The 24,654-nt window shown below is 43.0% G+C and overlaps 1 protein-coding gene across 3 annotated transcripts in view; it reads right to left on the bottom strand.

The window, feature by feature from the left end:
* LOC138851241 (outer dense fiber protein 2-like) overlaps positions 1–24,654 on the bottom strand; it is a 182,455-nt gene that overhangs the window by 75,057 nt on the left and 82,744 nt on the right. The gene's annotated exons all lie outside the window — the stretch shown is intronic.

The following is a 24,654-nucleotide window of genomic DNA, read 5'->3' as shown; positions in this document are numbered from 1 at the left end:
CAAAAAAATGGAAAATTTTGACAGATCATTGTAAATTTTGACAAAATTCTTCCCAAAAATAGGCATATAGATTTTTTTTAGGCATGAGGTGATCCAAAATTTGGGTTACGGGTGAGAAAGGGAGCTTTAAATGGGACAGTGACTGTGTAGAGCTTTGGCAAATTGTCATCTGAAAAAAGCTCTTAAAAGTTCAGAATTGATAAAGCTCTACAGTCATAACTTTATAAAGCTCTACAGTCATAACTTGATAAAGCTCTACAGTCATAACTTGATAGAGCTCTACAGTCATAACTTGATAGAGCTCTACAGTCATAACTTGATAGAGCTCTACAGTCATAACTTGATAAAGCTCTACAGTCATAACTTGATAAAGCTCTACAGTCATAACTTGATAAAGCTCTACAGTCATAACTTGATAGAGCTCTACAGTCATAACTTGATAAAGCTCTACAGTCATAACTTGATAAAGCTCTACAGTCATAACTTGATAAAGCTCTACAGTCATAACTTGATAAAGCTCTACAGTCATAACTTGATAGAGCTCTACAGTCATAACTTGATAAAGCTCTACAGTCATAACTTGATAAAGCTCTACAGTCATAACTTGATAAAGCTCTACAGTCATAACTTGATAAAGCTCTACTGTCATAACTTGATAAAGCTCTAAAAAGATAATTATATCATAATAAAGCTCAACACAGAGTCCTAACTTATTAAAGCTCTACACAGAGCCATAAACTGATAAAGCTCTATACACAGTCGTAACATAAAGCTTTAAAAAGAGTCATCTCTCTAAAGCTCTACACAGTCATAACTCAATAAAGCTTCCACACAAAGCCATAACTTGATAAAGCTCTACATAGTCATGACTTGATAAGGCTCTATGCAGAGTAATTGATAAAGCTCTACATAAAGTCAAAACTTGTGAAAACTCCACAAAGAGTCATGACTTGATAAAGCTCTACACATAGAGATTTCTTAAAAAAGCTCTACACAAAGCCCTTCCTATAAAAAGCTCTAAACAATCACAACTTGGTAAAGCTCTACATAACTTGACAAAGCTCTAAGCAGCCACAACTTGGTAAATTTCTACACAGTTAAAACTTTATAAAGCTCTATACAGAGTCACAACCTGATGAAGCTCTACATAGAGTCATAACTTGATGAAGCTCCACGAAAAGTTATTCCTTGTTAAAGTACTTTACAGAGTCATTAGAAAATAAAGCTCTAAAGAGAGCCATCACTCTAAAGCTCTAAAAAGTTATAACCTGTAAAAGCTTTTACACAAATAACTTCATAAAGCTCCAGAGTCATAACTTAATAAAGCTCTAAACAGAGTTATATCTTGATAAAACTCCAGTCAGATCTCTATAAAGCTCTACATATTCATGGCTTAAAAAAGCTCTTTGTAGGGTAATAATTCGATAAAGCTCCACATAGCTATAACTTGATAAAGCCCTACAGAGAGTCAGAACTTTGTAAAGCTCTACACAGTTTTATGTTGAAAAAGCTCTACACAGAGTCATAACCAGACAAAGCTCTACACAGAGTCAAAACCCGACAAAGCTCTACACAGAGTCAAAACTTGACAAAGCTCTACACAGTCATAACCTCACAAAGCTCTGCACAGAGTCATAACCTGACAAAGCTCTACACAGCCATAACCTGACAAAGCTCTACACAGTCAAAACTTGACAAAGCTCTACAAAGAATCAAAACCTGACAAAGCTCTACACAGAGTCATAACCTGACAAAGCTCTGCACAGAGTCATAACCTGACAAAGCTCTACACAGCCATAACCTGACAAAGCTCTACACAGTCAAAACTTGACAAAGCTCTACAAAGAATCAAAACCTGACAAAGTTCTACACAGAGTCATAACCTGACAAAGCTCTGCACAGAGTCATAACCTGACAAAGCTCTACACAGCCATAACCTGACAAAGCTCTACACAGTCAAAACTTGACAAACCTCTACACAGAGTCATAACCTGATAAAGCTCTACACAGAGTCATAACCTGACAAAGCTCTACACAGAGTCATAACCTGACAAAGCTCTACACAGTCATAACCTGACAAAGCTCTACACAGCCATAATTTGACAAAGCTCTACAAAGAGTCATAACCTGACAAAGCTCTACACAGTCATAACCTGGCAAAGCTCTACAAAGAGTCATAACCTTACAGAGCTCTACACAGTCATAACCTGACAAAGCTCTACACAGTCATAACCTGGCAAAGCTCTACAAAGAGTCATAACCTTACAGAGCTCTACACAGAGTCATAACCTGACAAAGCTCTACACAGTCATAACCTGACAAAGCTCTACACAGTCATAACCTGACAAAGCTCTACAAAGAGTCATAACCTTACAGAGCTCTACACAGAGTCATAACCTGACAAAGCTCTACACAGTCATAACCTGGCAAAGCTCTACAAAGAGTCATAACCTTACAGAGCTCTACACAGAGTCATAACCTGACAAAGCTCTACACAGTCATAACCTGACAAAGCTCTACACAGTCATAACCTGACAAAGCTCTACATAGTCATAACCTGACAAAGCTCTACAAAGAGTCATAACCTGACAAAGCTCTACACAGTCATAACCTGACAAAGCTCTACACAGTCATAACCTGACAAAGCTCTACAAAGAGTCATAACCTGACAAAGCTCTACACAGTCATAACCTGACAAAGCTCTACACAGCCATAACCTGACAAAGCTCTACACAGTCATAACCTGACAAAGCTCTACAAAGAGTCATAACCTGACAAAGCTCTACACAGTCATAACCTGACAAAGCTCTACAAAGACTCATAACCTGACAAAGCTCTCCATAGTCATAACCTGACAAAGCTCTACAAAGAGTCATAACCTGACAAAGCTCTACACAGTCATAACCTGACAAAGCTCTACATAGTCATAACCTGACAAAGCTCTACAAAGAGTCATAACCTGACAAAGCTCTACACAGCCATAACCTGACAAAGCTCTACACAGTCATAACCTGACAAAGCTCTACAAAGAGTCATAACCTGACAAAGCTCTACACAGTCATAACCTGACAAAGCTCTACAAAGAGTCATAACCTGACAAAGCTCTACACAGCCATAACCTGACAAAGCTCTACACAGTCATAACCTGACAAAGCTCTACAAAGAGTCATAACCTGACAAAGCTCTACACAGTCATAACCTGACAAAGCTCTACAAAGAGTCATAACCTGACAAAGCTCTACACAGTCATAACCTGGCAAAGCTCTACAAAGAGTCATAACCTTACAGAGCTCTACACAGAGTCATAACCTGACAAAGCTCTACACAGTCATAACCTGACAAAGCTCTACACAGTCATAACCTGACAAAGCTCTACAAAGAGTCATAACCTTACAAAGCTCTACACAGAGTCATAACCTGACAAAGCTCTACACAGTCATAACCTGGCAAAGCTCTACAAAGAGTCATAACCTTACAGAGCTCTACACAGAGTCATAACCTGACAAAGCTCTACACAGTCATAACCTGACAAAGCTCTACACAGTCATAACCTGACAAAGCTCTACACAGTCATAACCTGACAAAGCTCTACACAGTCATAACCTGACAAAGCTCTACACAGTCATAACCTGACAAAGCTCTACACAGTCATAACCTGACAAAGCTCAACAAAGAGTCATCATACCTGACAAAGCTCTACACAGTCATAACCTGACAAAGCTCTACACATCCATAACCTGACAAAGCTCTACACAGTCATAACCTGACAAAGCTCTACAAAGAGTCATAACCTGACAAAGCTCTACACAGTCATAACCTGACAAAGCTCTACAAAGACTCATAACCTGACAAAGCTCTCCATAGTCATAACCTGACAAAGCTCTACAAAGAGTCATAACCTGACAAAGCTCTACAAAGAGTCATAACCTGACAAAGCTCTACACAGTCATAACCTGACAAAGCTCTACATAGTCATAACCTGACAAAGCTCTACAAAGTGTCATAACCTGACAAAGCTCTACACAGCCATAACCTGACAAAGCTCTACACAGTCATAACCTGACAAAGCTCTACAAAGAGTCATAACCTGACAAAGCTCTACACAGTCATAACCTGACAAAGCTCTACAAAGAGTCATAACCTGACAAAGCTCTACACAGCCATAACCTGACAAAGCTCTACACAGTCATAACCTGACAAAGCTCTACAAAGAGTCATAACCTGACAAAGCTCTACACAGTCATAACCTGACAAAGCTCTACAAAGAGTCATAACCTGACAAAGCTCTACATAGTCATAACCTGACAAAGCTCTACAAAGAGTCATAACCTGACAAAGCTCTACACAGTCATAACCTGACAAAGCTCTACATAGTCATAACCTGACAAAGCTCTACAAAGAGTCATAACCTGACAAAGCTCTACACAGCCATAACCTGACAAAGCTCTACACAGTCATAACCTGACAAAGCTCTACAAAGAGTCATAACCTGACAAAGCTCTACACAGTCATAACCTGACAAAGCTCTACAAAGAGTCATAACCTGACAAAGCTCTACATAGTCATAACCTGACAAAGCTCTACAAAGAGTCATAACCTGACAAAGCTCTACACAGTCATAACCTGACAAAGCTCTACATAGTCATAACCTGACAAAGCTCTACAAAGAGTCATAACCTGACAAAGCTCTACACAGTCATAACTTAATAAAGCCAGTACATACGCATAAGGGGCAGACAGAAGCAAATGGAAACGTAATGGTGGTAACAGAAAGTAGGGGGAGGTAGTTTTAGTCACAAGAGACAGAAGGGGACGTCCAGGGAGGTAGTAGTGATGGTAGGAGTGGTAGTCGGAGTAGTAATGGAGTGGTAGTCGTAGTAGTAGAAGTAGGTTCAGTCTAAGGCCAAGAAAAAGGAACACTGCCGGAAAGTTAGGGGCCCAAAAGGGAGGCACCAAAAACACAGAGAGGGAATGGGGAATCTAAACACAGAAAACATCTAAGGAGAAGAAAGGAAGACAGAGATAAGAAGAAAACAGAGATAAGGAGAGTAGAAAATATGAGGTCAAGTCAGGAGAGTTGTGAAGTTTGGAACATTTAACAATATAATGTTTAAGGTAGACATCTACAGTGACAAAGTCACCACTAAGATTTATACAAGCAAAGTTGTGTATAAGTGATGCTGCAACAACACGACGACTGTGAAGGTTAGAAGTAGTGTAGATGGTGACTGTGAAGGTTAGAAGTAGTGTAGATGGTGACTGTGAAGGTTAGTAGTAGTGTAGATGGTGACTGTGAAGTTTAGAAGTAGTGTAGATGGTGACTGTGAAGGTTAGAAGTAGTGTAGATGGTGACTGTGAAGGCTAGAAGTAGTGTAGATGGTGACTGTGAAGGTTAGAAGTAGTGTAGATGGTGACTGTGAAGGTTAGAAGTAGTGTAGATGGTGACTGTGAAGGTTAGAAGTAGTGTAGATGGTGACTGTGAAGGTTAGAAGTATTGTAGATGGTGACTGTGAAGGTTAGAAGTAGTGTAGATGGTGACTGTGAAGGTTAGAAGTAGTGTAGATGGTGACTGTGAAGGTTAGAAGTAGTGTAGATGGTGACTGTGAAGGTTAGAAGTAGTGTAGATGGTGACTGTGAAGGTTAGAAGTATTGTAGATGGTGACTGTGAAGGTTAGAAGTAGTGTAGATGGTGACTGTGAAGGTTAGAAGTAGTGTAGATGGTGACTGTGAAGGTTAGAAGTAGTGTAGATGGTGACTGTGAAGGTTAGAAGTAGTGTAGATGGTGACTGTGAAGGTTAGAAGTAGTGTAGATGGTGACTGTGAAGGCCAGAAGTAGTGTAGATGGTGACTGTGAAGGTTAGAAGTAGTGTAGATGGTGACTGTGAAGGTTAGAAGTAGTGTAGATGGTGACTGTGAAGGTTAGAAGTAGTGTAGATGGTGACTGTGAAGGTTAGAAGTAGTGTGGATGGTGACTGTGAAGGTTAGAAGTAGAGTAGATGGTGACTGTGAAGGCTAGAAGTAGTGTAGATGGTGACTGTGAAGGTTAGAAGTAGAGTAGATGGTGACTGTGAAGGTTAGAAGTAGTGTAGATGGTGACTGTGAAGGTTAGAAGTAGTGAAGATGGTGACTGTGAAGGTTAGAAGTAGTGTAGATGGTGACTGTGAAGGCTAGAAGTAGTGTAGATGGTGACTGTGAAGGTTAGAAGTAGTGTAGATGGTTACCGTGAAGGTTAGAAGTAGTGTAGATGGTGACTGTGAAGGCTAGAAGTAGTGTAGATGGTGACTGTGAAGGTTAGAAGTAGTGTAGATGGTGACTGTGAAGGTTAGAAGTAGTGTAGATGGTGACTGTGAAGGTTAGAAGTAGTGTAGATGGTGACTGTGAAGGTTAGAAGTAGTGTAGATGGTGACTGTGAAGGTTAGAAGTAGTGTAGATGGTGACTGTGAAGGTTAGAAGTAGAGTAGATGGTGACTGTGAAGGCTAGAAGTAGTGTAGATGGTGACTGTGAAGGTTAGAAGTAGAGTAGATGGTGACTGTGAAGGTTAGAAGTAGTGTAGATGGTGACTGTGAAGGTTAGAAGTAGTGAAGATGGTGACTGTGAAGGTTAGAAGTAGTGTAGATGGTGACTGTGAAGGTTAGAAGTAGTGTAGATGGTGAGTAGTGTAGATGGTGACTGTGAAGGTTAGAAGTAGTGTAGATGGTGACTGTGAAGGTTAGAAGTAGTGTAGATGGTGACTGTGAAGGTTAGAAGTAGTGTAGATGGTGACTGTGAAAGTTAGAAGTAGTGTAGATGGTGACTGTGAAGGTTAGAAGTAGTGTAGATGGTGACTGTGAAGGTTAGAAGTAGTGTAGATGGTGACTGTGAAGGCTAGAAGTAGTGTAGATGGTGACTGTGAAGGTTAGAAGTAGTGTAGATGGTGACTGTGAAGGTTAGAAGTAGTGTAGATGGTGACTGTGAAGGTTAGAAGTAGTGTAGATGGTTACCGTGAAGGTTAGAAGTAGTGTAGATGGTGACTGTGAAGGTTAGAAGTAGTGTAGATGGTGACTGTGAAGGCTAGAAGTAGTGTAGATGGTGACTGTGAAGGCTAGAAGTAGTGTATATGGTGACTGTGAAGGTTAGAAGTAGTGTAGATGGTGACTGTGAAGGCTAGAAGTAGTGTATATGGTGACTGTGAAGGTTAGAAGTAGTGTAGATGGTGACTGTGAAGGTTAGTAGTGTAGATGGTGACTGTGAAGGTTAGAAGTAGTGTAGATGGTGATTGTGAAGGTTAGAAGTAGTGTAGATGGTGACTGTGAAGGCTAGAAGTAGTGTAGATGGTGACTGTGAAGGTTAGAAGTAGTGTAGATGGTTGTCAATAGGATGACTGTGATCTCTAACATGACAGAAGAGAACATTATTGGTGTCGTCAAGTCTAACACTACTTGTGTGTTCTTTAAGTCTGTCAGAAAGAGAGCTGCCAGTTTCTCCAAAGTATTGAAGAGAACAAGAGAAGCAGGGAATATAGTAGACACCAGAGGCATCTATAGCGGAAGGAGAAGTACCAACTAGATTACTGTGTTAAATTAGACACTTGTGCAACCCTTGGGTATCTTTATTGAGGAAACGTTTCGCCACACAGTGGCTTCATCAGTCCATACAAAGGAGAATCGTGAAGAACAGGAGAATGAGGTAATCAGTCCCTCAACCTTGAGTCGATGTGGTCAATCCATCAATCTTGAATAGAATACAGCAAATGTACGGAGAAGCAGCTTATATACCGTAGGCAGGAGAGGTGCAGCAGTCGTAGGTGGTGTCACATTGATGGACATTAGTGTCAAGATTGATGGACTGACCACATCGACTCAAGGTTGAGGGACTGATTACCTCATTCTCCTCCTGTTCTTCAAGTTTCTCCTATGTATGGACTGATGAAGCCACTGTGTGGCGAAACGTTTCTTCAATAAAGATACCCAAGAGTTGCACATGTGTCTAATTTATCAACGGAGATAGCTGTTGAGATTAGAAAGGCTGGGAATATAGGGAAGGCAGAGAGCAGATTTCACAGGAGTAGAGAGTCTGGGAGAGAAGAAAGTCAGTTTAGCAGGTGGGAAGACAGAGTTTATGTAGTGGCAAGTGTAACCCAGACCAGAGAACCAATTACGACCACTGGAAATTACTGAGTTAAGGATCCGAGGGTCACAAATGTGGAGGACACAGAGAAAGACAGAAATAAGAACACTTCTCTTGACAGAGGGAACATGGTGAGAAAAGTAGTGAATGTACATGTCACTGTGCATAGACTTACGAGCGGTGGACATGTCACTGTACATAGACTTACGAGCGGTGGACATGTCACTGTACATAGACTTACGAGCAGTGGACATTTCTGTACATAGACTTACGAGCGGTGGACATGTCACTGTGCATAGACTTACGAGCGATGGACATGTCACTGTACATAGACTTACGAGCGGTGGACATATCACTGTACATAGACTTACGAGCGGTGGACATTTCTGTACATAGACTTACGAGCGGTGGACATGTCACTGTACATAGACTTACGAGCGGTGGACATGTCACTGTACATAGACTTACGAGCAGTGGACATTTCTGTACATAGACTTACGAGCGGTGGACATGTCACTGTACATAGACTTACGAGCGGTGGACATGTCACTGTACATAGACTTACGAGCGGTGGACATGTCACTGTACATAGACTTACGAGCGGTGGACATGTCACTGTACATAGACTTACGAGCGGTGGACATGTCACTGTACATAGAATTACGAGCGGTGGACATGTCACTGTACATAGACTTACGAGCGGTGGACATGTCACTGTACATAGACTTACGAGCGGTGGACATGTCACTGTACATAGACTTACGAGCGGTGGACATGTCACTGTACATAGACTTACGAGCGGTGGACATGTCACTGTACATAGACTTACGAGCGGTGGACATGTCACTGTACATAGACTTACGAGCGGTGGACATGTCACTGTACATAGACTTACGAGCGGTGGACATGTCACTGTACATAGACTTACGAGCGGTGGACATGTCACTGTACATAGACTTACGAGCGGTGGACATGTCACTGTACATAGACTTACGAGCGGTGGACATGTCACTGTACATAGACTTACGAGCGGTGGACATGTCACTGTACATAGACTTACGAGCGGTGGACATGTCACTGTACATAGACTTACGAGCGGTGGACATGTCACTGTACATAGACTTACGAGCGGTGGACATGTCACTGTACATAGACTTACGAGCGGTGGACATGTACGTCACGGGAAGGAAGCAAAGATTTAGATTCCCATTCAACTTTCAACTTGATGGAAGGACCAAGATTGTTAAGGTCATCGAGAAATGACTGGAAGAGACAAGAGTCATGAGACCAAAGATCAAAGATGTCATCTACATAGCGGAGCCAGAGTGAAGGTAGCACATCAGTACTAGCAACAAGAACAGTCTTGAAGTCGTATCATGTGGGATTCGAACACGTGGATAGGGTAAAGTAATACTCACGTAGGCTGGAAGTACGTATAATTACGGATAATGTGGGGAGCGCCCAAACAGCCGTAACCTTGCCTCCTTGCTCACTCTCGTAAGACTGACCGCCCACAGTACCCATATGTGAGGGGGTCTTTGAATACTGCTGTGGTCAGCACAATATGAATACAGACAGTGACTCAGGCAGAGACGGTTGGTAGTGAGTCATCTACTGGTACACTGGTTACTGGTAACTGGTTACTACTACTGAGAGTATTCCATATAAATAACAGAAAGAACAGGGGAGAGAGGAGAACCCCTAGAGAGCCTATAACGACGGGTATTGACCGATCTTCTGCTAAAACCTGTCTACCCTCCTAGCCTTCACAGTCACCAGCCAGAGTGAAGGTCGCACATCAGTACTAGCAACAAGAACAGTCTTGAAGTATTCCATATATATAACAGGAAGAACAGGGGAGAGAGGAGAACCCCTAGAGAGCCTATAGCGACGGGTTTTGACCGATCTTCTGCTAAAACCTGTCTACCCTCCTAGCCTTCACAGTCACCAGCAAGAGTGAAGGTCGCACATCAGTACTAGCAACAAGAACAGTCTTCAAGTATTCCATATAAATAATAACAAGAACAGGGGATACAGGAGAACGCATAACAACACCCAAAGTTTGAGAATAATGATAAGAAGAATCCACACAGAGGCGGATAAGATCAAGAAATATATCAGTAGGTACAGAGATGAAGTAACCCTTCACTGACCTTCACTCTGAGAGATGGAGTAACCCTTCACTGACCTTCACTCTGAGAGATGGAGTAACCCTTCACTGACCTTCACTCTGAGAGATGAAGTAACCCTTCACTGACCTTCACTCTGAGAGATGAAGTAACCCTTCACTGACCTTCACTCTGAGAGAGAGATGACGTAACCCTTCACTGACCTTCACTCTGAGAGAGAGATGACGTAACCCTTCACTGACCTTCACTCTGAGAGAGAGATGACGTAACCCTTCACTGACCTTCACTCTGAGAGAGAGATGAAGTAACCCTTCACTGACCTTCACTCAGAGAGAGAGATGAAGTAACCCTTCACTGACCTTCACTCTGAGAGAGATGAAGTAACCCTTCACTGACCTTCACTCTGAGAGAGAGATGAAGTAAACCTTCACTGACCTTCACTATGAGAGAGAGATGAAGTAACCCTTCACTGACCTTCACTCTGAGAGAGAGATGAAGTAACCCTTCACTGACCTTCACTCTGAGAGAGAGATAAGTAACCCTTCACTGACCTTCACTCTGAGAGATGAAGTAACCCTTCACTGACCTTCACTCTGAGAGATGAAGTAACCCTTCACTGACCTTCACTCTGAGAGAGAGATGGAGTAACCCTTCACTGACCTTCACTCTGAGAGAGAGATGAAGTAACCCTTCACTGACCTTCACTCAGAGAGAGAGATGAAGTAACCCTTCACTGACCTTCACTCTGAGAGAGATGAAGTAACCCTTCACTGACCTTCACTCTGAGAGAGAGATGAAGTAACCCTTCACTGACCTTCACTCAGAGAGAGATGAAGTAACCCTTCACTGACCTTCACTCTGAGAGAGAGATGAAGTAACCCTTCACTGACCTTCACTCTGAGAGAGAGATGAAGTAACCCTTCACTGACCTTCACTCTGAGAGATGAAGTAACCCTTCACTGACCTTCACTCTGAGAGAGAGATGGAGTAACAATTCACTGACCTTCACTCTGAGAGAGAGATGAAGTAACCCTTCACTGACCTTCACTCTGAGAGAGAGATGAAGTAACCCTTCACTGACCTTCACTCTGAGAGAGAGATGAAGTAACCCTTCACTGACCTTCACTCTGAGAGATGAAGTAACCCTTCACTGACCTTCACTCTGAGAGAGAGATGAAGTAACCCTTCACTGACCTTCACTCTGAGAGATGAAGTAACCCTTCACTGACCTTCACTCTGAGAGAGAGATGAAGTAACCCTTCACTGATCTTCACTCTGAGAGATGAAGTAACCCTTCACTGACCTTCACTCTGAGAGAGAGATGAAGTAACCCTTCACTGACCTTCACTCAGAGAGAGATGAAGTAACCCTTCACTGACCTTCACTCTGAGAGAGAGATGAAGTAACCCTTCACTGACCTTCACTCTGAGAGAGAGATGAAGTAACCCTTCACTGACCTTCACTCTGAGAGATGAAGTAACCCTTCACTGACCTTCACTCTGAGAGAGAGATGGAGTAACCCTTCACTGACCTTCACTCTGAGAGAGAGATGAAGTAACCCTTCACTGACCTTCACTCTGAGAGAGAGATGAAGTAACCCTTCACTGACCTTCACTCTGAGAGAGAGATGAAGTAACCCTTCACTGACCTTCACTCTGAGAGATGAAGTAACCCTTCACTGACCTTCACTCTGAGAGAGAGATGAAGTAACCCTTCACTGACCTTCACTCTGAGAGATGAAGTAACCCTTCACTGACCTTCACTCTGAGAGAGAGATGAAGTAACCCTTCACTGATCTTCACTCTGAGAGATGAAGTAACCCTTCACTGACCTTCACTCTGAGAGAGAGATGAAGTAACCCTTCACTGACCTTCACTCTGAGAGAGAGATGAAGTAACCCTTCACTGACCTTCACTCTGAGAGAGAGATGAAGTAACCCTTCACTGACCTTCACTCTGAGAGAGAGATGAAGTAACCCTTCACTGACCTTCACTCTGAGAGATGAAGTAACCCTTCACTGACCTTCACTCTGAGAGAGAGATGAAGTAACCCTTCACTGACCTTCCATCTGAGAGAGAGATGAAGTAACCCTTCACTGACCTTCACTCTGAGAGAGAGATGACGTAACCCTTCACTGACCTTCACTCTGAGAGAGATGACGTAACCCTTCACTGACCTTCACTCTGAGAGAGAGATGAAGTAACCCTTCACTGACCTTCACTCTGAGAGAGAGATGAAGTAACCCTTCACTGACCTTCACTCTGAGAGAGATGAAGTAACCCTTCACTGACCTTCACTCTGAGAGAGATGAAGTAACCCTTCACTGACCTTCACTCTGAGAGAGAGATGAAGTAACCCTTCACTGACCTTCACTCTGAGAGAGAGATGAAGTAACCCTTCACTGACCTTCACTCTGAGAGAGCGATGAAGTAACCCTTCACTGACCTTCACTCTGAGAGAGAGATGAAGTAACCCTTCACTGACCTTCACTCTGAGAGAGAGATGAAGTAACCCTTCACTGACCTTCACTCTGAGAGAGAGATGAAGTAACCCTTCACTGACCTTCACTCTGAGAGAGATGAAGTAACCCTTCACTGACCTTCACTCTGAGAGAGATGAAGTAACCCTTCACTGACCTTCACTCTGAGAGAATTAACATCATTAAAGGGACAATAGTGAAGAGAGACTCAAGGTCAAGACTAGGCATCTTAAAGGTCGGGAGAGGACGAACATGTACCATGAAGTCTTGAGAGTGAGGAAGGTGAGCAACATGTACCATGAAGTCTTGAGAGTTAGGAAGGTGAGCAACATGTACCATGAAGTCTTGAGAGTGAGGAAGGTGAGCAACATGTACCATGAAGTCTTGAGAGTGAGGAAGGTGAGCAACATGTACCATGAAGTCTTGAGAGTGAGGAAGGTGAGCAACATGTACCATGAAGTCTTGAGAGTGAGGAAGGTGAGCAACATGTACCATGAAGTCTTGAGAGTGAGGAAGGTGAGCAACATGTACCATGAAGTCTTGAGAGTGAGGAAGGTGAGCAACATGTACCATGAAGTCTTGAGAGTGAGGAAGGTGAGCAACATGTACCATGAAGTCTTGAGAGTGAGGAAGGTGAGCAACATGTACCATGAAGTCTTGAGAGTGAGGAAGGTGAGCAACATGTACCATGAAGTCTTGAGAGTGAGGAAGGTGAGCAACATGTACCATGAAGTCTTGAGAGTGAGGAAGGTGAGCAACATGTACCATGAAGTCTTGAGAGTGAGGAAGGTGAGCAACATGTACCATGAAGTCTTGAGAGTGAGGAAGGTGAGCAACATGTACCATGAAGTCTTGAGAGTGAGGAAGGTGAGCAACATGTACCATGAAGTCTTGAGAGTGAGGAAGGTGAGCAACATGTACCATGAAGTCTTGAGAGTGAGGAAGGTGAGCAACATGTACCATGAAGTCTTGAGAGTGAGGAAGGTGAGCAACATGTACCATGAAGTCTTGAGAGTGAGGAAGGTGAGCAACATGTACCATGAAGTCTTGAGAGTGAGGAAGGTGAGCAACATGTACCATGAAGTCTTGAGAGTGAGGAAGGTGAGCAACATGTACCATGAAGTCTTGAGAGTGAGGAAGGTGAGCAACATGTACCATGAAGTCTTGAGAGTGAGGAAGGTGAGCAACATGTACCATGAAGTCTTGAGAGTGAGGAAGGTGAGCAACATGTACCATGAAGTCTTGAGAGTGAGGAAGGTGAGCAACATGTACCATGAAGTCTTGAGAGTGAGGAAGGTGAGCAACATGTACCATGAAGTCTTGAGAGTGAGGAAGGTGAGCAACATGTACCATGAAGTCTTGAGAGTGAGGAAGGTGAGCAACATGTACCATGAAGTCTTGAGAGTGAGGAAGGTGAGCAACATGTACCATGAAGTCTTGAGAGTGAGGAAGGTGAGCAACATGTACCATGAAGTCTTGAGAGTGAGGAAGGTGAGCAACATGTACCATGAAGTCTTGAGAGTGAGGAAGGTGAGCAACATGTACCATGAAGTCTTGAGAGTGAGGAAGGTGAGCAACATGTACCATGAAGTCTTGAGAGTGAGGAAGGTGAGCAACATGTACCATGAAGTCTTGAGAGTGAGGAAGGTGAGCAACATGTACCATGAAGTCTTGAGAGTGAGGAAGGTGAGCAACATGTACCATGAAGTCTTGAGAGTGAGGAAGGTGAGCAACATGTACCATGAAGTCTTGAGAGTGAGGAAGGTGAGCAACATGTACCATGAAGTCTTGAGAGTGAGGAAGGTGAGCAACATGTACCATGAAGTCTTGAGAGTGAGGAAGGTGAGCAACATGTACCATGAAGTCTTGAGAGTGAGGAAGGTGAGCAACATGTACCATGAAGTCTTGAGAGTGAGGAAGGTGAGCAACATGTACCATGAAGTCTTGAGAGTGAGGAAGGTGAGCAACATGTACCATGAAGTCTTGAGAGTGAGGAAGGTGAGCAACATGTACCATGAAGTCTTGAGAGTGAGGAAGGTGAGCAACATGTACCATGAAGTCTTGAGAGTGAGGAAGGTGAGCAACATGTACCATGAAGTCTTGAGAGTGAGGAAGGTGAGCAACATGTACCATGAAGTCTTGAGAGTGAGGAAGGTGAGCAACATGTACCATGAAGTCTTGAGAGTGAGGAAGGTGAGCAACATGTACCATGAAGTCTTGAGAGTGAGGAAGGTGAGCAACATGTACCATGAAGTCTTGAGAGTGAGGAAGGTGAGCAACATGTACCATGAAGTCTTGAGAGTGAGGAAGGTGAGCAACATGTACCATGAAGTCTTGAGAGTGAGGAAGGTGAGCAACATGTACCATGAAGTCTTGAGAGTGAGGAAGGTGAGCAACATGTACCATGAAGTCTTGAGAGTGAGGAAGGTGAGCAACATGTACCATGAAGTCTTGAGTGAGGAAGGTGAGCAACATGTACCATGAAGTCTTGAGAGTGAGGAAGGTGAGCAACATGTACCATGAAGTCTTGAGAGTGAGGAAGGTGAGCAACATGTACCATGAAGTCTTTAGAGTGAGGAAGGTGAGCAACATGTACCATGAAGTCTTGAGAGTGAGGAAGGTGAGCAACATGTACCATGAAGTCTTGAGAGTGAGGAAGGTGAGCAACATGTACCATGAAGTCTTGAGAGTGAGGAAGGTGAGCAACATGTACCATGAAGTCTTGAGAGTGAGGAAGGTGAGCAACATGTACCATGAAGTCTTGAGAGTGAGGAAGGTGAGCAACATGTACCATGAAGTCTTGAGAGTGAGGAAGGTGAGCAACATGTACCATGAAGTCTTGAGAGTGAGGAAGGTGAGCAACATGTACCATGAAGTCTTGAGAGTGAGGAAGGTGAGCAACATGTACCATGAAGTCTTGAGAGTGAGGAAGGTGAGCAACATGTACCATGAAGTCTTGAGAGTGAGGAAGGTGAGCAACATGTACCATGAAGTCTTGAGAGTGAGGAAGGTGAGCAACATGTACCATGAAGTCTTGAGAGTGAGGAAGGTGAGCAACATGTACCATGAAGTCTTGAGAGTGAGGAAGGTGAGCAACAGAAAAACTACCAAGAAAGAGAGTGAGAGTTTTGTCCAGTCATTTAGCCAGAGAATAATAGACAGAACCTCTGGACGATATGATGGGACGTAGAGTGACATCAGGTTGATCAGTTTTATGATGGGACGTAGAGTGACATCAGGTTGATCAGTTTTATGATGGGACGTAGTGACATCAGGTTGATCAGTTTTATGATGGGACGTAGAGTGACATCAGGTTTATCAGTTTTATGATGGGACGTAGAGTGACATCAAGTTTATCAGTTTTATGATGGGACGTAGAGTGACATCAGGTTGATCAGTTTTATGATGGGACGTAGAGTGACATCAGGTTGATCAGTTTTATGATGGGACGTAGAGTGACATCAGGTTGATCAGTTTTATGATGGGACGTAGAGTGACATCAGGTTTATCAGTTTTATGATGGGACGTAGAGTGACATCAGGTTGATCAGTTTTATGATGGGACGTAGAGTGGCATCAGGCTTATCAGTTTTATGATGGGACGTAGTGACATCAGGTTTATCAATTTTATGATGGGACGTAGAGTGACATCAGGTTTATCAGTTTTATGATGGGACGTAGAGTGGCATCAGGTTTATCAGTTTTATGATGGGACGTAGAGTGACGTTAGGTTTATCAGTTTTATGATGGTACGTAGAGTGACATCAGGTTTATCAGTTTTATGATGGGACGTAGAGTGACGTTAGGTTTATCAGTTTTATGATGGTACGTAGAGTGACATCAGGTTTATCAGTTTTATGATGGGACGTAGAGTGACGTTAGGTTTATCAGTTTTATGATGGTACGTAGAGTGACATCAGGTTTATCAGTTTTATGATGGGACGTAGAGTGACGTTAGGTTTATCAGTTTTATGATGGGACGTAGAGTGACATCAGGTTTATCAGTTTTATGATGGGACGTAGAGTGACGTTAGGTTTATCAGTTTTATGATGGGACGTAGAGTGACATTAGGTTTGTCAGTTTTATGATGGGACGTAGAGTGACATTAGGTTTATCAGTTTTATCAAGACCATAGAAATAATACAGAGAGGGACAAGTAACACAGAAACTCTGAATAAGGTCAAAGTCATGAGGACAAAGACCAGAGTGTCCAAAGTTTATTGTTGAAAGTTCTCTTGATACTATCAAGTTCTCTTGATACGATCAAGTTCTCTTGATACGATCAAGTTCTCTTGATACGATCAGGTTCTCTTGATACGATCAAGTTCTCTTGATACGATCAAGTTCTCTTGACACGATCAAATTCTCTTGATACGATCAAGTTCTCTTGATACGATCAAGTTCTCTTGATACGATCAAGTTCTCTTGATACGATCAAGTTCTCTTGATACGATCCAGTTCTCTTGATACGATTCAGTTCTCTTGATACGATCAAGTTCTCTTGACACGATCAAATTCTCTTGATACGATCAAGTTCTCTTAATACGATCAAGTTCTCTTGATACGATTCAGTTCTCTTGATACGATCAAGTTCTCTTGATACGATCAAGTTCTCTTGATACGATCCAGTTCTCTTGATACGATTCAGTTCTCTTGATACGATCAAGTTCTCTTGACACGATCAAATTCTCTTGATACGATCAAGTTCTCTTAATACGATCAAGTTCTCTTAATACAATCAAGTTCTCTTGATACGATCAAGAGGGTTGGAAACAAGAGAAGTTTAGGTACGTGAGTCAGTGAGCAAAACTTCAGGATTTCTGACGATCAAGGACAACAAACAAACTGTCTTTGTTGGAAGAGAGGATGACAATGTTGTTAGTAGATTTAAGAGAATAAAGGGGAAGTTGATAGTGTCCAGGAAGGTGGTAATTCTTAGACAAGACCAGGAAGGAGAGCACCACCAAGACTTGTACAGGTCAGGAAGATTCCAAGAGTGAGAGTGACCCAAGGAATCACAGGAGGTCATCAGGTCAGTGCCAGCACAAAGGTCAGGTGAGTGGTAAAGGAACCAGAACCACCAAACAGTTCAAGGTGATGCTGGTAGAGTGTGACACAAGACAGTTACTAACACAGTCAGTAAGGCACAATTTTGACCAAGATCTGACATAACACGCTGAAGTTTGTCCTGTAGTTTAGCAGAAAGAATTTGTAAATTAAGTCGAGCAATGTGAAAAACAATGGTAGTGAGAAGGTGACATAAATCTCCTGGGAGAGAAGAAAAGAGATCACGTTGATGTTGACGGAGAGTAAAGAAGACATCAACGTGAGACTCAGTAGAAAGAATGAGAGAAAGTTAGAAGCGGACATTATCAGGAAAGTGAGTACCCGAGGTGGACATTATCAGGAAAGTGAGAACCCGAGGTGGACATCATCAGGAAAGTGAGTACCCGAGGTGGACATCATCAGGAAAGTGAGTACCCGAGGTGGACATTATCAGGAAAGTGAGTACCCGAGGTGGACATTATCAGGAAAGTGAGTACCCGAGGTGGACATTATCAGGAAAGTGAGAACCCCCGAGGTGGACATTATCAGGAAAGTGAGAACCCGAGGTGGACATTATCAGGAAAGTGAGTACCCGAGGTGGACATCATCAGGAAAGTGAGAACCCGAGGTGGACATTATCAGGAAAGTGAGTACCCGAGGTGGACATTATCAGGAAAGTGAGTACCCGAGGTGGACATTATCAGGAAAGTGAGTACCCGAGGTGGACATTATCAGGAAAGTGAGTACCCGAGGTGGACATTATCAGGAAAGTGAGTACCCGAGGTGGACATTATCAGGAAAGTGAGTACCCGAGGTGGACATCATCAGGAAAGTGAGAACCCGAGGTGGACATTATCAGGAAAGTGAGTACCCGAGGTGGACATTATCAGGAAAGTGAGTACCCGAGGTGGACATTATCAGGAAAGTGAGTACCCGAGGTGGACATTATCAGGAAAGTGAGTACCCGAGGTGGACATTAACAGCATAATACCGTGACTGCAACAATACACAACTAACCCACACATAGGGGACAGGAGCTTATGGCCAACTATCGGTCCGACTTGCACCATTTACAAAGTCACACGAGAGTGTGAGAGATCACAAGGGGTACAGGAGTTATTTCTTGAGTAGCTTTAGGTAGATGTCGTTTTGATAAGGACCTGCCTCGTATGGGCCAGTAGGCCTTCTGCAGTGTTCCTACATTCTTATGTTCTTATGAGTGAGGGAGCCAGTATATATAAGTGAAGGGGACGGGACCGAGAGAGAAAGAAAGAAGTAACTGAAGAAGGAGTGGTAGTGGTAACGCTGGTAGAGGAAAGTTGGGAAAGTAGTTATAGGGGGGCAATAGTAGTGGTAGTAATATTGTTGATAGTAATAGTAGTAGTAATGGAGTGGTAGAAGTAGGCTAAGTCTAAAGACAAATAAAAGGAGCACTGCAGGAGAGCTACTGGTCCATAAGAAGGGAGACCAAAAACACAGAGGGGAAAACTGAAGGTCGGTGACTGTGAAGGCTAGGAGGGTAGACAGGTTTTAGCAGAAGATCGGTCAATACCCGTCGCTATAGGCTCTCTAGGGGTTCTCCTCTCTCCCCTGTTCTTCCTGTTATTTATATGGAATACTCTCAGTAGTAGTAACCAGTTACCAGTAACCAGTGTACCAGTAGATGACTCACTACCAACCGTCTCTGCCTGAGTCACTGTCTGTATTCATATTGTGCTGACCACAGCAGTATTCAAAGACCTCCTCACATATGGGTACTGTGGGCGGTCAGTCTTACGAGAGTGAGCAAGGAGGCAAGGTTACGGCTGTTTGGGTGCTCCCCACATTATCCGTAATTATACGTACTTCCAGCCTACGTGAGTATTACTTTACCCTATCCACGTGTTCGAATCCCACATGATAATACTTCAAGACTGTTCTTGTTGCTACTACTGATGTGCGACCTTCACTCTGGCTGGTGACTGTGAAGGCTAGGAGGGTAGACAGGTTTTAGCAGAAGATCGGTCAAAACCCGTCGCTATAGGCTCTCTAGGGGTTCTCCTCTCTCCCCTGTTCTTCCTGTTATATATATGGAATACTTCAAGACTGTTCTTGTTGCTAGTACTGATGTGCTACCTTCACTCTGGCTCTGCTATGTAGATGACATCTTTGATCTTTGGTCTCATGACTCTTGTCTCTTCCAGTCATTTCTCGATGACCTTAACAATCTTGGTCCTTCCATCAAGTTGAAAGTTGAATGGGAATCTAAATCTTTACTTCCTTCCCGTGACGTACATGTCCACCGCTCGTAAGTCTATGTACAGTGACATGTCCACCGCTCGTAAGTCTATGTACAGTGACATGTCCACCGCTCGTAAGTCTATGTACAGTGACATGTCCACCGCTCGTAAGTCTATGTACAGTGACATGTCCACCGCTCGTAAGTCTATGTACAGTGACATGTCCACCGCTCGTAAGTCTATGTACAGTGACATGTCCACCGCTCGTAAGTCTATGTACAGTGACATGTCCACCGCTCGTAAGTCTATGTACAGAAATGTCCACCGCTCGTAAGTCTATGCACAGTGACATGTCCACCGCTCGTAAGTCTATGTACAGAAATGTCCACCGCTCGTAAGTCTATGTACAGTGACATGTCCACCGCTCGTAAGTCTATGTACAGAAATGTCCACCGCTCGTAAGTCTATGTACAGAAATGTCCACTGCTCGTAAGTCTATGCACAGTGACATGTACATTCACTACTTTTCTCACCATGTTCCCTCTGTCAAGAAAAGTGTTCTTATTTCTCTATTTCTCTGTGTCCTCCACATTTGTGACCCTCGGATCCTTGACTCAGTAATTTCCAGTGGTCGTAATTCGTTCTCTGGTCTTGGTTACACTTCCCACTACATAAACTCTGTCTTCCCACCTGCTAAACTGACTTTCTTCTCTCCCAGACTCTCTAATCCTGTGAAATCTGTTCTCTGCCTTCCCTATATTTCCAGTCTTTCTAATCTCAACAACTTTCTCCGTTCCTTAAACATTAAACTTACTATTCACCAAACTAACAACCTTCACAGTAATCTAGTTGGCACTTCTCCTTCCGCTATAGATGCCTCTGGTGTCTACTATATTCTCTGCTCCTCTTGTTCTCTTCAATACTTTGGAGAAACTGGCAGCTCTCTTTCTGACAGACTTAAAGAACACACAAGTAGTGTTAGACTTGACGACACCAATAATGTTCTGTTCTGTCATGTTAGAGATCACAGTCATCCTACTGACTGGTCCTCTGCTAGAACTGTCTAACCTAATGCTAACCTTCACAGTCACCATCCACACTACTTCTAACCTTCACAGTCACCATCTACACTACTTCTAACCTTCACAGTCACCATCTACACTACTTCTAACCTTCACAGTCACCATCTACACTACTTCTAACCTTCACAGTCACCATCTACACTACTTCTAACCTTCACAGTCACCATCTACACTACTTCTAGCCTTCAGTCACCATCCACACTACTTCTAACCTTCACAGTCACCATCTACACTACTTGTAACCTTCACAGTCACCATCTACACTACTTCTAACCTTCACAGTCACCATCTACACTACTTGTAACCTTCACAGTCACCATCTACACTACTTCTAACCTTCACAGTCACCATCTACACTACTTCTAACCTTCACAGTCACCATCTACACTACTTGTAACCTTCACAGTCACCATCTACACTACTTCTAACCTTCACAGTCACCATCTACACTACTTCTAACCTTCACAGTCACCATCTACACTACTTGTAACCTTCACAGTCACCATCCACACTACTTCTAACCTTCACAGTCACTATCTACACTACTTCTAACCTTCACAGTCACCATCTACACTACTTCTAACCTTCACAGTCACCATCCACACTACTTCTAACCTTCACAGTCACCATCTACACTACTTCTAACCTTCACAGTCACCATCTACACTACTTCTAACCTTCACAGTCACCATCTACACTACTTCTAACCTTCACAGTCACCATCTACGCTACTTCTAACCTTCACAGTCACCATCTACACTACTTCTAACCTTCACAGTCACCATCTACACTACTTCTAACCTTCACAGTCGTCGTGTTGTTGAATCATCACTTATACACAACTTTGCTTGTATAAATCTTAGTGGTGACTTTGTCACTGTAGATGTCTACCTTAAACATTAATCTTAGTGGTGACTTTGTCACTGTAGATGTCTACCTTAAACATTAATCTTAGTGGTGACTTTGTCACTGTAGATGTCTACCTTAAACATTAATCTTAGTGGTGACTTTGTCACTGTAGATGTCTACCTTAAACATTAATCTTAGTGGTGACTTTGTCACTGTAGATGTCTACCTTAAACATTAATCTTAGTGGTGACTTTGTCACTGTAGATGTCTACCTTAAACATTAATCTTAGTGGTGACTTTGTCACTGTAGATGTCTACCTTAAACATTAATCTTAGTGGTGACTTTGTCACTGTAGATGTCTACCTTAAACATTAATCTTAGTGGTGACTTTGTCACTGTAGATGTCTACCTTAAACATTAATCTTAGTGGTGACTTTGTCACTGTAGATGTCTACCTTAAACATTAATCTTAGTGGTGACTTTGTCACTGTAGATGTCTACCTTAAACATTAATCTTAGTGGTGACTTTGTCACTGTAGATGTCTACCTTAAACATTAATCTTAGTGGTGACTTTGTCACTGTAGATGTCTACCTTAAACATTAATCTTAGTGGTGACTTTGTCACTGTAGATGTCTACCTTAAACATTAATCTTAGTGGTGACTTTGTCACTGTAGATGTCTACCTTAAACATTAATCTTAGTGGTGACTTTGTCACTGTAGATGTCTACCTTAAACATTAATCTTAGTGGTGACTTTGTCACTGTAGATGTCTACCTTAAACATTAATCTTAGTGGTGACTTTGTCACTGTAGATGTCTACCTTAAACATTAATCTTAGTGGTGACTTTGTCACTGTAGATGTCTACCTTAAACATTAATCTTAGTGGTGACTTTGTCACTGTAGATGTCTACCTTAAACATTAATCTTAGTGGTGACTTTGTCACTGTAGATGTCTACCTTAAACATTAATCTTAGTGGTGACTTTGTCACTGTAGATGTCTACCTTAAACATTAATCTTAGTGGTGACTTTGTCACTGTAGATGTCTACCTTAAACATTAATCTTAGTGGTGACTTTGTCACTGTAGATGTCTACCTTAAACATTAATCTTAGTGGTGACTTTGTCACTGTAGATGTCTACCTTAAACATTAATCTTAGTGGTGACTTTGTCACTGTAGATGTCTACCTTAAACATTAATCTTAGTGGTGACTTTGTCACTGTAGATGTCTACCTTAAACATTAATCTTAGTGGTGACTTTGTCACTGTAGATGTCTACCTTTCTCATTATATTGTTAAATGTTCCAAACTTCACAACTCTCCTGACTTGACCTCATATTTTCTTCTCCTCCTCTCTCTACCTCTTCTTCTTTCCTATATTCTTTCTCTTCCTTTCTTCTACCTAGGAGAGTTCTATACTACAGTCCCCTCCCATGTTTCTGATCTTACAGTTTTTAGACCAGTAGGTCACCTGCAGTGCTCCCTTTTCTTGTTCTTAGACTGACCCTACTTCTACCTGGAGAGTTTACCTGGAGAGAGTTCCGGGGGTCAACGCCCCCGCGGCCCGGTCTGTGACCAGGCCTCCTTAGGTCAGTGTCCCAGGATGCGACCCACACCAGTCGACTAACACCCAGGTACCCATTTTACTGATGGGGAACATAGACAACAGGTGGAAAGAAACACGTCCAATGTTTCTACCCTGGCTGGGAATCGAACCCAGGCCCTCACCGTGTGAAGCGAGAGCGTTAACCACCAGGCCACCAGACCCTTCCTATGACTACTATGGTAGACTTCTATGACTACCACTCCATTACTCCTACTACACTAATATACTACCACTGCTATTACTTCCCTTCACTCCCTTTCCATCTCTTGTGCCACTAACACTACTCCCCTACATTCTACAACCACAACCACATCTACTACTACTACCACTACCAGCATTACCACTGCTCTTGTTCTTCCTCTCTTGGTCCCTTCCCTGTCTCCCACACCTATATATACCGTCTCACTCACGTATATACACTGTCCCCCTCACCTATGTACACTGTCCCCCTCACCTATATACACTGTCCCACTCACCTATATACACTGTCCCCCTCACCTATATACACTGTCCCCCTCGCCTATATACACTGTCCCCCTCACCTATATACACTGTCCCCCTCACCTATATACACTGTCCCCCTCGCCTATATACACTGTCCCCCTCACCTATATACACTGTCCCCCTCCCCAGAACACTGTCCCCCTCCCCAGAACACTGTCCACCTCCCCAGAACACTGTCCTCCTCCCCAGAACACTGTCCCCCTCCCCAGAACACTGTCTCCCTCCCCAGAACACTGTCCCCCTCCCCAGAACACTGTCCCCCTCCCCAGAACACTGTCCCCCTCCCCAGAACACTGTCCCCCTGACTCTCGTGTCTCTGTGCAACTTCTAAATAGTCCATGTCGGCCTGTAACAACGTCAAAAGCTCTACACAGTCGTAAGTTGTTAAAGCTCTACAGAGTCATAAGTTGTTAAAGCTCTACACAGTCGTAAGTTGTTAAAGCTCTACAGAGTCATAAGTTGTTAAAGCTCTACACAGTCATAAGTTGATAAAGCTCTACACAGAGTCTTAAGCTGATTATGCTCTACACAGAGTTAAAACTTGATTAAGCTCTACACAGAGTTAAAACTTGATAAAGCTCTACAATCATAGCATGATAAAGCTCTAAACACACCGATAAGCTGAAAA

Source organism: Cherax quadricarinatus, unplaced genomic scaffold (genome assembly GCF_038502225.1).
Source record: "Cherax quadricarinatus isolate ZL_2023a unplaced genomic scaffold, ASM3850222v1 Contig171, whole genome shotgun sequence".
NCBI classification, from domain to species: domain Eukaryota; kingdom Metazoa; phylum Arthropoda; class Malacostraca; order Decapoda; family Parastacidae; genus Cherax; species Cherax quadricarinatus.
This window is presented reverse-complemented; position numbering and strand designations above follow the sequence as displayed.